This window comes from Mytilus californianus, unplaced genomic scaffold (assembly GCF_021869535.1).
Source record: "Mytilus californianus isolate M0D057914Y unplaced genomic scaffold, xbMytCali1.0.p SCAF_25, whole genome shotgun sequence".
Lineage (NCBI taxonomy): Eukaryota > Metazoa > Mollusca > Bivalvia > Mytilida > Mytilidae > Mytilus > Mytilus californianus.
In genome coordinates this window covers 1,493,245-1,507,536 of record NW_026262674.1, presented here as the reverse complement: position 1 = coordinate 1,507,536, position 14,292 = coordinate 1,493,245, and the positions used below count along the sequence as shown (strand labels likewise).

Below are 14,292 nucleotides of genomic sequence, written 5' to 3'. Positions count from 1 at the left end.
CAAATGTTATGAAACTTATACACAATACTTATTGCCACAAAACTCAGATCAATTACAAATTTGGGTAGCGTCACTTTCACCGTTCTTCAGTTATGTCCCTTTATAACTTTATATGATATGCAAGCGGGGGCATCATCTGTGTCCAATCAGTTTTGTAATTAAAATGTTAAGAGAGGCGAACGAAAACAAAAAGGGATGTTCAAACTCGCTCGTAAGTCGAAAACAGACTGACAATGCCAATGCCATGGCAGAAAACGAAAGTAAAGCAGTACTTTTGCTCCTTAAGTTATTTTTATGTAGTTACACTCCACCCCTCCCCAAACAGCACATCTCCATACACAGTTTCATCAACCGAAGTGTAATGATACAAAAGTTATGCACTAGACATATGTAAAAAATTAAAATTTCACAATATCAATTGAATATTTTTCAATTATTGACTTTTGACGAGGTTAATATTACATTATAGATATATGGACCTATTCAGATCATTATATTGACCGAGGACGCAGCCCGGGTGTCAATATAATCTAAAAGGTCCATATTATAACGTATTGACTGAGTGAAAGTCCTTAATCTATATAACATCTTTTTTTTTATGTAAATAATTAATGTATCAGGAAAATGTACTTTAAAGTTCTTTCTGTTTATTTTAAAATTGTGTTTTGCAAGATTTTTTTTCTTCACCATTGTACAAATATCATGAATAACAGGTCCACAATTTTTTTTTTTATATATATATTTCTAATTTGTACATCTGCAAATGTAAATAAAGTTTCCTGTTTCTCCGTCTCCAAATTCGACAAACGCAAATGTGAATTATATTCCTCTTTTGTGTGACAGTGCCAGCTGCAAATTCCAGCATAAAAAATGTATGTAAGTGTGAAATCAGAGAATCAGAACTGTTACGTGGACAACAAATAAGTCATTTAAATATATGACGTTCTAAGCGGTTCACGATTGCTTTTTCAATATAGCAACTTGTTTTGATTATCGCTCTTATTACGATACTATAAAATAATTTATGCCGGACAAAGAAAGTTGAAACTAGACAGTTTAAGTAAGAAGCCAGGTAATGTTATTATCATATTATTTATCCTACAATCGCACTTCATAAATTATTTTAACTTGTCTCCTGTAGCCCTTCTAAATAATTATAAAAAAAGATAAAAATAAACTTCGAATAATAAAAAAGATATGCACTGTTATAAGAAATTGTATAATACTCTGAACTTATGCGATGAGTTCATCTCACTCTGTTCATTTGACACGTTATTGATTTACATTTAATTGCTGTGTATACTTTATACTTTAATTTAGAACATTAATAGAGAATTCAATATCTCAGACTGTTTTGAAAACAATTACTTTGTTTACAAAATTTCTATGGAACGCCTATTTCCCGAAATTGATAGTTTCGGAAGAAGCAAAGTAGCATATAGCAAGAATGTCATCATTTACAAGAATGATTTTTTTTTTCACTGTTTTAGGAGGGGCCTGATGGGGGGGGGGGAGGGGGGGGGGGTCTCATCACGATTCACGAGTTGATTTTTTTTGTCAATCACGGTTCACAGAAAATAATTTCCATGATCACGGATCACGAAAATATAAAAAAAAAAAATCTGTAGAAAAACGGATCACGATAGCGAAAATGCGCCGATCACGAAGAACGAAAATAACCCATCAGGCCCCTCTTTTAGCAATTGACTGAAATTAAAAATTTACAGAAGTTAACATGTGTATAAAAAAAATACCGAATAATTGTTCCGATATCGTAAGTGACAAGTAGTAGTGGCGAGTAGCGAAATCTCGCCGCGTAAGAGAAAACGATAAACCACGAGTTTTCAATCCTTCTTACCCCTTATAAAAAGTTATACCAATGTACCTATCATGCCTATATTTAACCTGTTAATACTTTTTCTTTGCTCTGACCAATTATGAAGGATTAATGACTTATGTTATCAGCTAAAACACCCAATCTTTATATATCTATATACATGTCTAATTTACACTCTTTAACATAATAAGATTATTATTAATGCAGCCTTTTTACGATTTCAGTCTTGATTGACTCCAGGCCAGTAATACAAAATAAAAGGGCAGAAGAAAGGACAGAAATGGACAACATATTTTACAATGAAAATGCTGCTTCTTCTGTCCTTAACTCTTTTGGTCAGGTCACGGATGGAAATACTGCTTTCTCTGTTCGTAACTCATATGGTCAGGCCACGGATGAAAATACTGCTGATCAGGCCACGGATGAAAATACTGCTGATCAGGCCACGGATGAAAATGCAGCTGACCAGGCCACGGACGAAAATACTGCTGATCAAGCTACGGGTCAGTTCATGCAGGTACACATAAGATCTCCGACTGTAAGATATGACAATGCTTGGAATGCCGGTGGCAAACAGTGGAATAATTCTAACGATTTAGAGTGTATGACAAATATTTTTTCCAAAAGTGATGCAGGCTTTGCCGAGTTTAGTCAGAGTGATAACTTTCAGACATGCGTGAACACACAAACTGATGATAAACGGCACAATTGTTATATATGTGGTAAAACATTTAGTATAAGTTTTGAACTAAATGCACACATGAGAACACACACTGATGAGAAGCCATTTGAATGTAGTGTATGTGGTAAAAGACTCTCATGTAAAGGGCATTTACCAAATCACATGAGAACACACACTGGTGAAAAACCTTATAAATGTGATGTATGTGGTAAAATGTTTAGTGTAAAATCAAATTTAAAAGTACACATGAGAATACACATGGAGGATCATGATGATAAACTTCATAATTGTGAGTTTTGTAACAAAAGATTTAGTCAGAATTGGATCCTAAAAAGACACATGAAAACACATGCTAATGAAATTGTGAAACTTTTTGTTTGTGGTGTATGTGGTCAAGAATTTAATAAAAGTTATAACTTAAAAATACACATGAAAACACACAGTGGGGATAAACCTTATATATGTAATATATGTGGAAAAGGATGTAGTCGGAAATCATTTTTGAAATTACACATGAGAATACACACTGGTGAAAAACCTTATAAATGTGATATTTGTGGACAAGAATTTAGTATGAAACAAAACATGAAAACACACATGAAAACGCACATTGATGAAAACCTTCATAGATGCGAGATATGTAATAAAGGATTTGTCAAGAGTCTGGACTTACAGAGACACATGAGAACCCACACAGTCACAGGTGATACACTTCATTATTGTGATGTGTGTGGTGATGGATTCAGGTCGAGTTATAATTTAAAGGAACACATGAGAATACACACTGGTGAAAAACCGCATAAATGTAATATTTGTGGTAAAGGATTTGCAAGTTCCGGGGTTTTACCACAACACATGAGAACACACACTGGCGAAAAACCTTTTAAATGTGATGTATGTGGTAAAGAATTTGGGTGGAAAAGTAGCTTACGAGTACACATGAGAAATCACAAAGGTCACATGATGATGATAAATTTAAAATGTGATATATCTGATAAAATTTAAAATGTGATATGTGTGATAAAATTTAAAATGTGATATATATGTGATAAAATTGAAAATGTGATAAATGTGAAAATTGATTTTGTCACAGTAAGTTAGAACTTGTTAGAAAAGAGTAAAGCACATACTCACGAGAATTAACCCTGATGTTTGTGGTGAAAAGTTGGATCACTGCCATTCTGTCAGAGACCTTGGCTAATTCGGCATTAGAATAGAGTAAAGACAACCATGTATTGTATTTGAAGCTTTGCAGACATTATATATAATAAAATTATGAGTCTTTCAACTTGCAAATCTGTTGAGATTTTGTTTATAAAAAAGAAGATGTGGTGTGATTGCCAATGAGACAACCATTCACAAGAGACCAAATGACACAGAATTTAACAACTATAGATCACCGTACGGCCTTCAACAATGAGCAAAGCCCATACCGCATAGTCAGCTATAAAAGGAACCGAAATGACAAATTTAAAACAATTCAAACGAGAAAACTAACGGCCTAATTTATGATAATGTACAAAAAGATGAACGAAAAACAAATATGTAGCACAGCAACAAACGCCAACCACTGAATAACAGGCTCCTGACTTGGGACAGGCACATACATACAGAATGTGGTGGGGTTAAACATGTTAACGGGATCCCAAACCTCCCCCTAACATGGGACAGTGGTGTAACAGTACAACATAAGAACGAACTATCAAAATCAGTTGAAAAGGCTTACCTCATCAGATGGATACAAATAGAAATACACCGAACAAAAACACAGAGTTGCCCATTGACAAAGTGGGGCGTGGGGTATACATGTATATGAGCGTGCTCACAAAGGTTCTTTGATATATTCGTGTAAGAATTATAAAGATTCAGAAAAGGCCGACGTCATATGATCTATATTCCAGACAATTGGTGTGGTTTACATTATTATCTCTCATTTGATATAATGGACGGTGCTGCGATGGAACCTTTATGTTATCAAAACAAAGTAATGTTTCACTTTAGCTATAGGACTCAACCATTTGACACCGGAATGGGCAATGGCAAGTTTTGTTTAAAAATGAATAATGTGTGAGTCATTTTGTGTCGTACACTTAATTTGATTTTTTTTAAAGATATTACATATTTTCCCGAGATTTTAGTTTTTTTCATTATTTTCCAATAAATTGAAAACAACGTTCAAAACTATGATTGCGTTGGATAAAAACCGCAACTTTTATACGTGTTCATGCAAAACAAATTTCTTGGTAGAGGGGTCTAAATACAGTACAAACAACATTTTCCAAAAGACCAAATGAGTGAAAAAGTATATTTTAACAAAACGCATTTGACTAGCAGGTCGAACAACTGATGTTCTTAATGCCAAATAAACGGATCACCATGGAAACGGGGATGCGTCAAAAACACAGCAACCTGACCAAAGAGCAGAAAACAGCCCAAAGCCACCAATGGGTTTGCAACACAGCGAGAAATTCACGCACCCGGAGGCGGGATTCAGCAGGCCCCTAAACAAAAATGTGTATTAGTAAAGCGAAAATAGAAGTCACACTAAAATCCGAAAAATATAAATGAACTAAATATTTAAAAAAACATACAAGAATGACTTGGGACAGACGCAACAATGCGGCGGTGTTAAACATGCTTGTAAGATCTCAACCCCCCCCCCCCCCCCCTTTACCTCTAGCCAATGTAGAATAAGCAAACACACAGCAATACGCAATCAGTTTAAAAGAAGTCCGAGTCTGATGTCAGAATAGGTAACAGAAGAAACTAAGCAAAATGATCATGATACATAAATTAACAAAGTTCTACTAGCAGTTACTGACATGCCAGCTCCAGACATCAATTAAACTGATTGGAAGATTGTGCCTTCATCATATGAAAATCAAGCAAAATCCCTCCCGTTAAGGGTTTAGTATTATACCATCATAAAATATACGAGAAGAACATAGATATAAGAAGATGTAGTATGAGTGCCAATGAGACAACTCTCCATCCAAGTCACAATTTGTAAAAGTAAACTATTATAGGTCAAAGTACGGCCTTCAATGCCTAGCCTTGGCTCACACCAAACAGCAAGCTATAAAAGGGCCCCAAAAATGACTAGTGTAAATCCATTCAAACAGGAAAACCAACTGTCTAATCTATATAAAAATCGAGAAACGAGAGACACTTATGAACCACATCAACAAACGATAACCACTGAACAACAGGTTCCTGACTTAGGACAGGTGCAAACAAATGCAGCGGATTTAAACGTTGTAACAGGCGCTAACTTTCACCCTAAACTGAAATAATAGTGCAACATCACAACAAAGAAAGACACACTATAAAATATCAATTGAAATGGCTTAACTCAATCAAAAGACGTATTAACAAAAACAAGTAAACATAATCTGAACGAATAAATTTGATCTATGACACAATGTATACAAAATTAATTAAAAAAAGGGGGTGAGATGTAAAACAATATCAGAAAGACAACTATAACCTTGGACAAAATGCCGTTAAATAAAATAGCGTACACAGGTAAATAAAAATAATTTTGTTGTCAGGAGTACATGGAATACGGAAATATTTTGTACAAAATAAATAAAATGTTGTTCATAGTACGAGAACAGAAGTGAAACTTAATACTTTTCAAAGGTGGTATATATTTAACATAGTGAGACGAGATATAACACAAAATAAGTAAACATTAAATAACAAAAATGCATTACAAATTGTATCAACAGGTCAAATTAACACGAAAGTACAATTTGAGACTACTCGCAGTTACTGAAAGCTAGTTAAAAGCCAAAAATAATTAATAATAAAAAAATCCTTCATCAGAGACTAAAATCAACTAAAACACGTCCTCCTAGGGATTTAGTATTTTAACGACATGGACAGTCAAAGAACACATGACTTGTGCAATCATGCCAAATAAAAGTATCGACAGGCAATAGGATAGTTGGGATTTAACCTTTTAATTAATATGTATAATGTTATATACAGATAAAGTAGTCTATATATAGAAAATTCGTAAGGGTTCCGCGGAACCCAGTGTCTCGCCTACTTTTTCTGTTAATCGCAGGCTCAACAAAAATGAGGAAGTAAATCAATAAAAATATTCCTCTTGATACTATCTTTTGATTGTAAGAAGCTTCTGTCCAAGTTTGGTAAAAATCCAGATTAGTTAATGAATCTAATAAATGTTTAAAAACTTTATCTGCAGACTGAATGTAATGTTAACTGGAAGAAAACAAAATTTCCTTCTGGATACTAGCATTTGATCATAAACAAGCTTCTGTCCAAGTTTGGTACAAATCCAAAATAGTATAAGAAAGTTATTAAAATTTTAAAAACTTTAACCACAGAGTGAATGTGTTGTTTCCTGGCAGAAAATCTAAGTCCATTTAAAAGTAAAATAAGGAAAAAATGGATTTTTTTTTTACAAAATTTACTTCTGGATACTATCTTATGATCATAAACAAGCTTCTATCAAAGTTTGGTAGAAATCCAGGATAGTTTAAGAAAGTTATTAAAATTTTAAAAACTTTAACCACAGAGTGAATGTAATATTTCCCGGCAGAAAAACTAAGTCCATTTATAAGTAAAATACGGAAAAATTGGAATTTTATTTTTACAAAATTAACTTCTGGATACTATCTTATGATCATAAAAAAGCTTCTGTCCAAGTTTGGTAGAAATCCAGGATAGTTTAAGAAAGTTATTAAAATTTCAAAAACTTTAACCACAGAGTGAATATTTGTGGACGCCGCCGACGACAACGACGACGACGACGACGACGACGACGACGCCGACGGAATGTAGGATCGCTATGTCTCGCTTTTTCGACTAAAGTCGAAGGCTCGACAAAAATGAACGTGAATGTGTATTTATACATCCTAGAAAACCATTTGAAAAAAATACAAATTTAGTTATGTTTTTATTTGTTGATGACAAGATCGATATTTGTGCCAATTTAAACAATATTCAAAGATCTAATTACAACATTGATACAATAACCTTTACTAATAAGTTTGTTTAAGGGTTCGTTAGTTTACACGGATCATAGTGATTTCCGCGCTTTTAGTACAATATTACCGTAAAATTTAGGATGTGAAATACCGTTTTTAATAAGTTTTCTACAGGTAAAGTCAAATTTACTAATCAAATCTTTGTATCTATGAAAGAATTTAGTAAAAAATTTAGTAATTTATGGTAACGAAATGCCTGACTTAATAATTTACCAGTGATGCATTGATTACGTTCATTAAAATCTATGACATCATTACACACACGGGCATAACGAACGAGTTGTGATGTATAAACACCGTATGATGGAGCCAAAGGAACATCACCGTCTAAAAAAGGAAAATTAACCATAGGGAATGAAAAATCGTTTCTTTTGTCGTAAATTTTTGTATGGAGTTTCCCTTTAGAAATTGAAATATCTAAATCTAGAAAAGGACGACTACTGCTGTTTAAGTTAGATTTATTTAATGTAAGTTCCTTTGGGTAAATTTCGGTAGAATATTTAGAGAACTCTGGATTATTCAACGAAAAAATATCAAGATAACGGTAGGTATTGTTGAATGTGTCAACCAAATGTAACAATGACGTGTCTTTACTGATTTTGGCCATACACTGTGATTCATATCAATATAGGAATACATCTGCTATTAAAGGGGCGCAATAAGTGCCCATTGGAATACCTACTACCTGTCGATACACTTTATCGCCGAAACGTACATATATGTTGTCCAGGAGAAAATTTAAAGCTTCAGTCATATCTTCACATTTCCAGTAAGTGTATCTAGCATACTTTCCTTTTTCGTTACAGAAAAGGGCTTTAAACAAGTTACATCAAATAAATTTGCAATGAGATTTTTCTAAAGACAATTTAATTAAATATATCAGATGTTGTTTTGATGGGTCTTTGCTGATTTTAGTCATAAATTGTAATTCGTAACAATACAGAAACAGGTCAATAAGTGGTGCACAGTTAGTCCCCAATGGAATTCCGATAATTTCAATGTAAATACGTTTTCAAGTGGCAGTCCACATTTCCTTTACCTTCATCCCGAACGATCCCTTCAAACAACTTGTTTATTGTATTCATTGTTTATTTGTTCTTGCTTGAAATATAAGACACTGGACATTAAACAAACAACGCTAAATCAATATTTTCCAATTTTCGTAACTACAACCCTGTCTCCTTTTCCCGAATATGACCTAATGATTAATACTGATCACGGGGTTTGTTCTAACATTAACAACAGAACGGGTGCCACAGGTGGAGCAGGATCTGCTCATCTTCCGGAGCACCTGACATCATCCCCAGTATTTGGTGGGGTTTGTGTTGCTTAATCTTTAGTTTCTATGTTGTGTTTTGTGTACGGTTGTCTGTCTGTTTTTTCTTTTTTTCTTTTTAGCCATGGCTTTGTCAGTTTATTTTCGACTTATGAGTTTAAAAGTCCCTTTTGTATCTATTGCCTCCCTTTTACTACCAAATAAAACTTGATTATTCTGCATAAAAAAATCAGCCTTGTCAAACTCAAAGAAATTTTGTGTTTACTTTTTCTCCGCTAAGCATGCGGAGAGTAACAACAAGCACGGGTCTGCCTTGAGTCAGAACTGTATGTCCAAGTAGGTTGACATGTCAACCTGCAGACTGTTACATTGTGCACTAGCACGTTAAAATGCAAGTCAATGTGTCGGTCTTGTACACGGCAGGGTGTATATTCATGCTAGTAAATTTTACTGTTCTTATATTGATGTAATATTTTAAACTTGACATTAAACACATATCTATTATCATCAGCATCATAAATCATTTCAATGTTTTGCATACTATTATGTCTTGAATTTCTAGCTGATTAGGCAATGTTAAGCGAACTACAAAACCCTAAATAATGCTTAAAAGGACAACAGGAACAAACGTATTGACCAGAACGACGGTCCACACTAATCACCAACTCCTCAGAAAAACAAACGAAAAAAAAAACCAAACAAACAACAATAAACAGTGCATAGTCCAGATAGACAGACATAATACAGGCACACAATGCTGTCGGGTTAAATCAATTTATCCTGCGCACCTCACTCAACCATACTTATGCCTATCTGGAACATATGTGTGCCAGATAGACAGATATAATACAGGCACACAATGATGTCTGGTTAAACCAATTTATCCTGCGCACCTCACTCAACCGTACTTATGCCTATCTGGACCATATGTGTGCCAGATAGACAGATATAATACAGGCACACAATGCTGTCTGGTTAAACCAATTTATCCTGCGCATCTCACTCAACCATACTTATGCCTATCTGGACCATATGTGTGCCAGATAGACAGATATAATGCAGGCACACAATACTGTCGGGTTAAACCAATTTATCCTGCGCACCTCACTCAACCATACTTATGCCTATCTTGACCATATGTGTGCAAGATAGACAGATATAATACAGGCACACAATGCTGTCGGGTTAAAATATTTTGTCATGCGCACCTCACTCAACCATACTTAAACCTATCTGGACCATATGTGTGCCAGATAGACAGATATAATACAGGCACACAATGCTATCGGATTAAACCAATTTATCCTGCGCACCTCACTCGACCATACTTATGCCTATCTGGACCATATGTGTGCCAGATAGACAGATATAATACAGGCACACAATGCTATCGGGTTAAACCAATTTATGCTGCGCACCTCACTCAACCATACTTATGCCTATCTGGACCATCCCAGCAAACACAAACACATCTTTAAAATGTTTTTAAAATGTTGTGTCTAATGTCATGAAATTATCACAAAAAAAACGCGAGAAAAACATTAAATGTATGGTAGAATATATATCGCTAAAACGTTTTCTAATATATTTTCTAAAATATTTGCATAATATAATTAAAATGTTGTAAAGAAATATCATGATAATGTGAAAAACAATGGCGTATAAAACATTTTGATAATCTTTTAAAAAATATTTTCCAGAAATATTTTCTGAACGTTTGAAAAACATCATGAACATCAAATAATGTTATAAAAATGTTTTTTGGATGTTTTCTTGCAAGTGAGACTGTGCCTAAAAATGTTTTCAAAATGTTTTAAGAAGATGTTTTTTGGTTGATATCTAGATCATATCAATATAAAAATTTCTGTACTTTTGGTTGAGTTTCCTGCTTTTTTAAATAACAAATCATTAGTTAAATTAATTTATACACAGTGATAAATTCTATATACAAACAAGATTAAATCAGTTGTTTTGCTAAGCATATGAAATTCACAATTCAAAGTCTCTAAAAACAAGAAGTATCTACAAAATTTTGACACATCCAAAATGGCAGACACAACTCATCATGGTCAAGCCACTTACCAAATATGAAGTCATTCTGTTCATCAGCATTACTAATGAAAGTATTAATGAAAAATTTGAGAACATTCAACATTTTGAAATACAATGTATAAGCAAACAGGAAACAGGTGCCAGATACAAAAATGTTCACACATCACAGTTCATCACTAGCAAGCAGCTCATTAAATATGAACTCATCTTTATCAGCAGTTTTGGGAAAAACAGTGATGAAAATATTTGTTGGACAAAATCCGACAAATATAGGTGGACAGACGACAGACAGTGCAAGAAAGCCCACATTCCAACCACAACGGTATAATGTTTAGTTTTTCACTCTCAACTTTTATTACCTACATGTATCTTATACACATCATGCATATGTCAACCTGAACATGCATGACATATATGCCATTGGACATTATGCAAACATTATACACATTTTTAAGATCAAGTTACATTGACTAAAACTTCTGTCCCAAATTCAGATTTTTCAATACAATTTCTCCTTCTAAACTAAAACTCTACACTTCTAATAGGGTTTCATCTTAAGTCAATAATCATTGATAATTGGCTGAAGAGATGAGAACAAAACACCATTTTACATCAACTATTTGATTTATTTAAGAATACATTGAAAAAGTCAATCAATTGTCTTATTCAAAATCACTTGGAATGTCTTGTAGTGTCTTATATCTTTTTCTTGCTGTGCCATGCTTCTGAAAAAAATAATCTTACATTCATATATAAACTTCTTGCACATTCCTTTATTATAGAACGATTCACGTTGCCTGAAGGATATACATCCCCTCCCCCTTAAAGTTTTGAAACAAATAACAATGATAGTCTGTCGGAAGGGGACGATAAATGGCTGACCGTGTTAAGAGAGAGCAATATGCCACGCTGAACTTCATTTAGTTATTAAAAAAAAAACACATAAAAAACTTTAGACTAGATATGTGTCCAGTCAAGAGTCATTATACTCGTTGATTGTTGTCTATCATATTTTTTTTCTTTTATTGTTTTGTATAAATCAGGCCGTTGTTTTTCTTGTTTTTTTTTTAGTTTTCATTAAATGCATTGTATCATGTAGGGGCCTTTAAAAGCCCTGCTACATAATGTCATTAAACATCTTATTGTCCTTTTTAAGTGTTAAACTCTGTAGAGTGACATAGTTTATAACTTGTCATTTGTATCTAAGGGCATATGATACAGTCCTAGAAGTATACTATAGGCACATAATAACTTATCGTAGTGTTACGCATTGTTTTCGCAATGATGATAATAATATAACTTAACTTCCGAGAAACACACAGATGTCATTAAATGAGTTGTTTATATGTATTTGAAATACTTCAAAGGAAAGCAAATATGTTGTTTATGAAAGCACACTGTTGGACTAAAAGATTGATTTAAATAAACAACTTGTTTCTATTTTGTCACAAAAAAAATAATTAATTTTTTATTCAAATATCCAGATATCTTTTCTGTATTGTATGCCCTTAATCTTGAATGTAATGCATTGTTTATGCTAAATATTTGAATTAAATATGGAATAACAGTAATTCTGTATGAAAATCTTACTTCAAAAAAAAATTCTCCTGAAAGGTTGTAGACATTCCAAAGAACCTGCGCCACTTCCAAATTGTAAACATGCATATTGAACTTGTCCTTTGTGGCTTTTCTTTTAGCTCCTGTTAAAAAATAAAAGATACATTGTATGTACATTGTGTGTATGAAGCAATAAATATAACTTTAAGCAACAGTTTATATTATCTTCCTTGTACTGAAGTCTTACATAGTCTTTGTAATGTTCATTAAGCTGTTAAGGGAAATTTAATTTACTGTTTTGCAAATACATACATACACTGATTTTACTAGAAAAAAAGATCTCCATATTCAAATGGTGCTTATATTAGTGTTATTGTAACTTGTTTGTGTGCCTCGGAAACAAGGTATTGAGTCATGCTTATTGCAATAGTTGTTGTTGGTTTAAGTCTGTCAAATTTCTTTTTCATAATGTGTATTTAATGTAGGCAGTTAGTTGTTTTGTTTCAATTGTGTTGAGAAAAATTTAACATTTGTTTGTCAAGGCTTCAAAGTGGACTATATGGCATTGGTTTTCTCAGTTTTGAAAGTCTTCCAGTGACCTATAATTTCTTTTATCCAAGTCATTTAAATTCTGGTGGATAGCTGTCTCATACACCTTATCGCTATTTCAGTATTTGGAAATCTGTCCCGCTTGAACTTTTTACGTCAGCATACGTCATACAATAATACACCTTATCGCTATTCCCGCTTGAACTTGAGAATCTATCCTGCTTGAACTTTTGACATCAAACAACAATCACTTTTCCATTGTGGCATCAGATATTTTTTATGATGACGTCAAAATTTTAAGGGAACTTGTGACAGTTGTGTGATGTCCAGTAATGGCGGACAAATAGCGATAAGGTGTATTACTTTCAATTAATATTGTGGTGTCAAATATTTTCTAATATGACGTCAACATTTTACAGGAACTTTTGTGATGTCCATGGCCAGTAATGGCGGACAAATAGCGATAAAGTGTATTGGCAATCAAACACACAAGCCACATATCCTTATAATACACCTTATCGCTATTCCCGCCTGACCCGAGAATCTGTCCCGCTTGAACTTTTGACGTCATACAACAATCACTTTTCCATTGTGGCGTCAGATAGTTTGTATTATGACGTCGAAATTGTACGGGAACCTGTGTGATGTCCAGTAATGGCGGACAAATAGCGATAAGGTGTATTCTTTTATATCAATGAACAAATTCATAATTGGTGTACGTAGATGCTTGAACAGTGGCGGATTTAGGGGCCCCGACCCCCTTATGGAGCTACTTATAAGATAAATGTATAGACTATTTACAAGTATCACTCCAAACGTTTGCTTGCCTTGGGCAGGGGCCCCCTTTTTTCAAAACCTTGATCCACACCTCCAGAAACAGATGTAATTTGGTTCCGATTATGATTGAACACAAACAATGAATGCACAAGTTTCATCTTAACAGATTAATCATTCTTACCAAGTGAGTATATATCGCGTAACAAACAATTTTCTTGGCTCTCTTTGTTGATATCCTGTGTCTTCGTTTCGAAATTCAAATTTCAAAATCATTTCTGGTGATAAAACAAAGTCGATTCCGGAAAAGGTCGGTTTTCCGTAAGGCATATAAACGATACGAAAATTGAACTTTGTACAGTTACAGTTTTCATTTCTTAATTTCTAAAATATACACGAACGAAATGAATAAACATTAAAGAAAGGTGATTGTTTATTAATACATAATTGCTTAATTTAATGTTGACTCTTTTGAATTTTAATATAAGAAGGAATAAAATCTGACTTCAAGGATCATCAAGAAATCAATTAAGGATTTCAACCATAG

At 33.6% G+C, this 14,292-nt stretch overlaps 1 long non-coding RNA gene across 1 annotated transcript; it reads right to left on the bottom strand.

The window, feature by feature from the left end:
* Positions 1–11,470: 11,470 nt before the first annotated feature.
* On the bottom strand, positions 11,471–14,038 carry LOC127732513 (uncharacterized). The gene is made up of 3 exons (XR_007996284.1): positions 13,930–14,038; positions 12,456–12,565; positions 11,471–11,590 (listed from the first exon to the last, which is right to left on the bottom strand). It is a non-coding gene; the product is annotated as an uncharacterized LOC127732513 (long non-coding RNA).
* Positions 14,039–14,292: the final 254 nt, after the last annotated feature.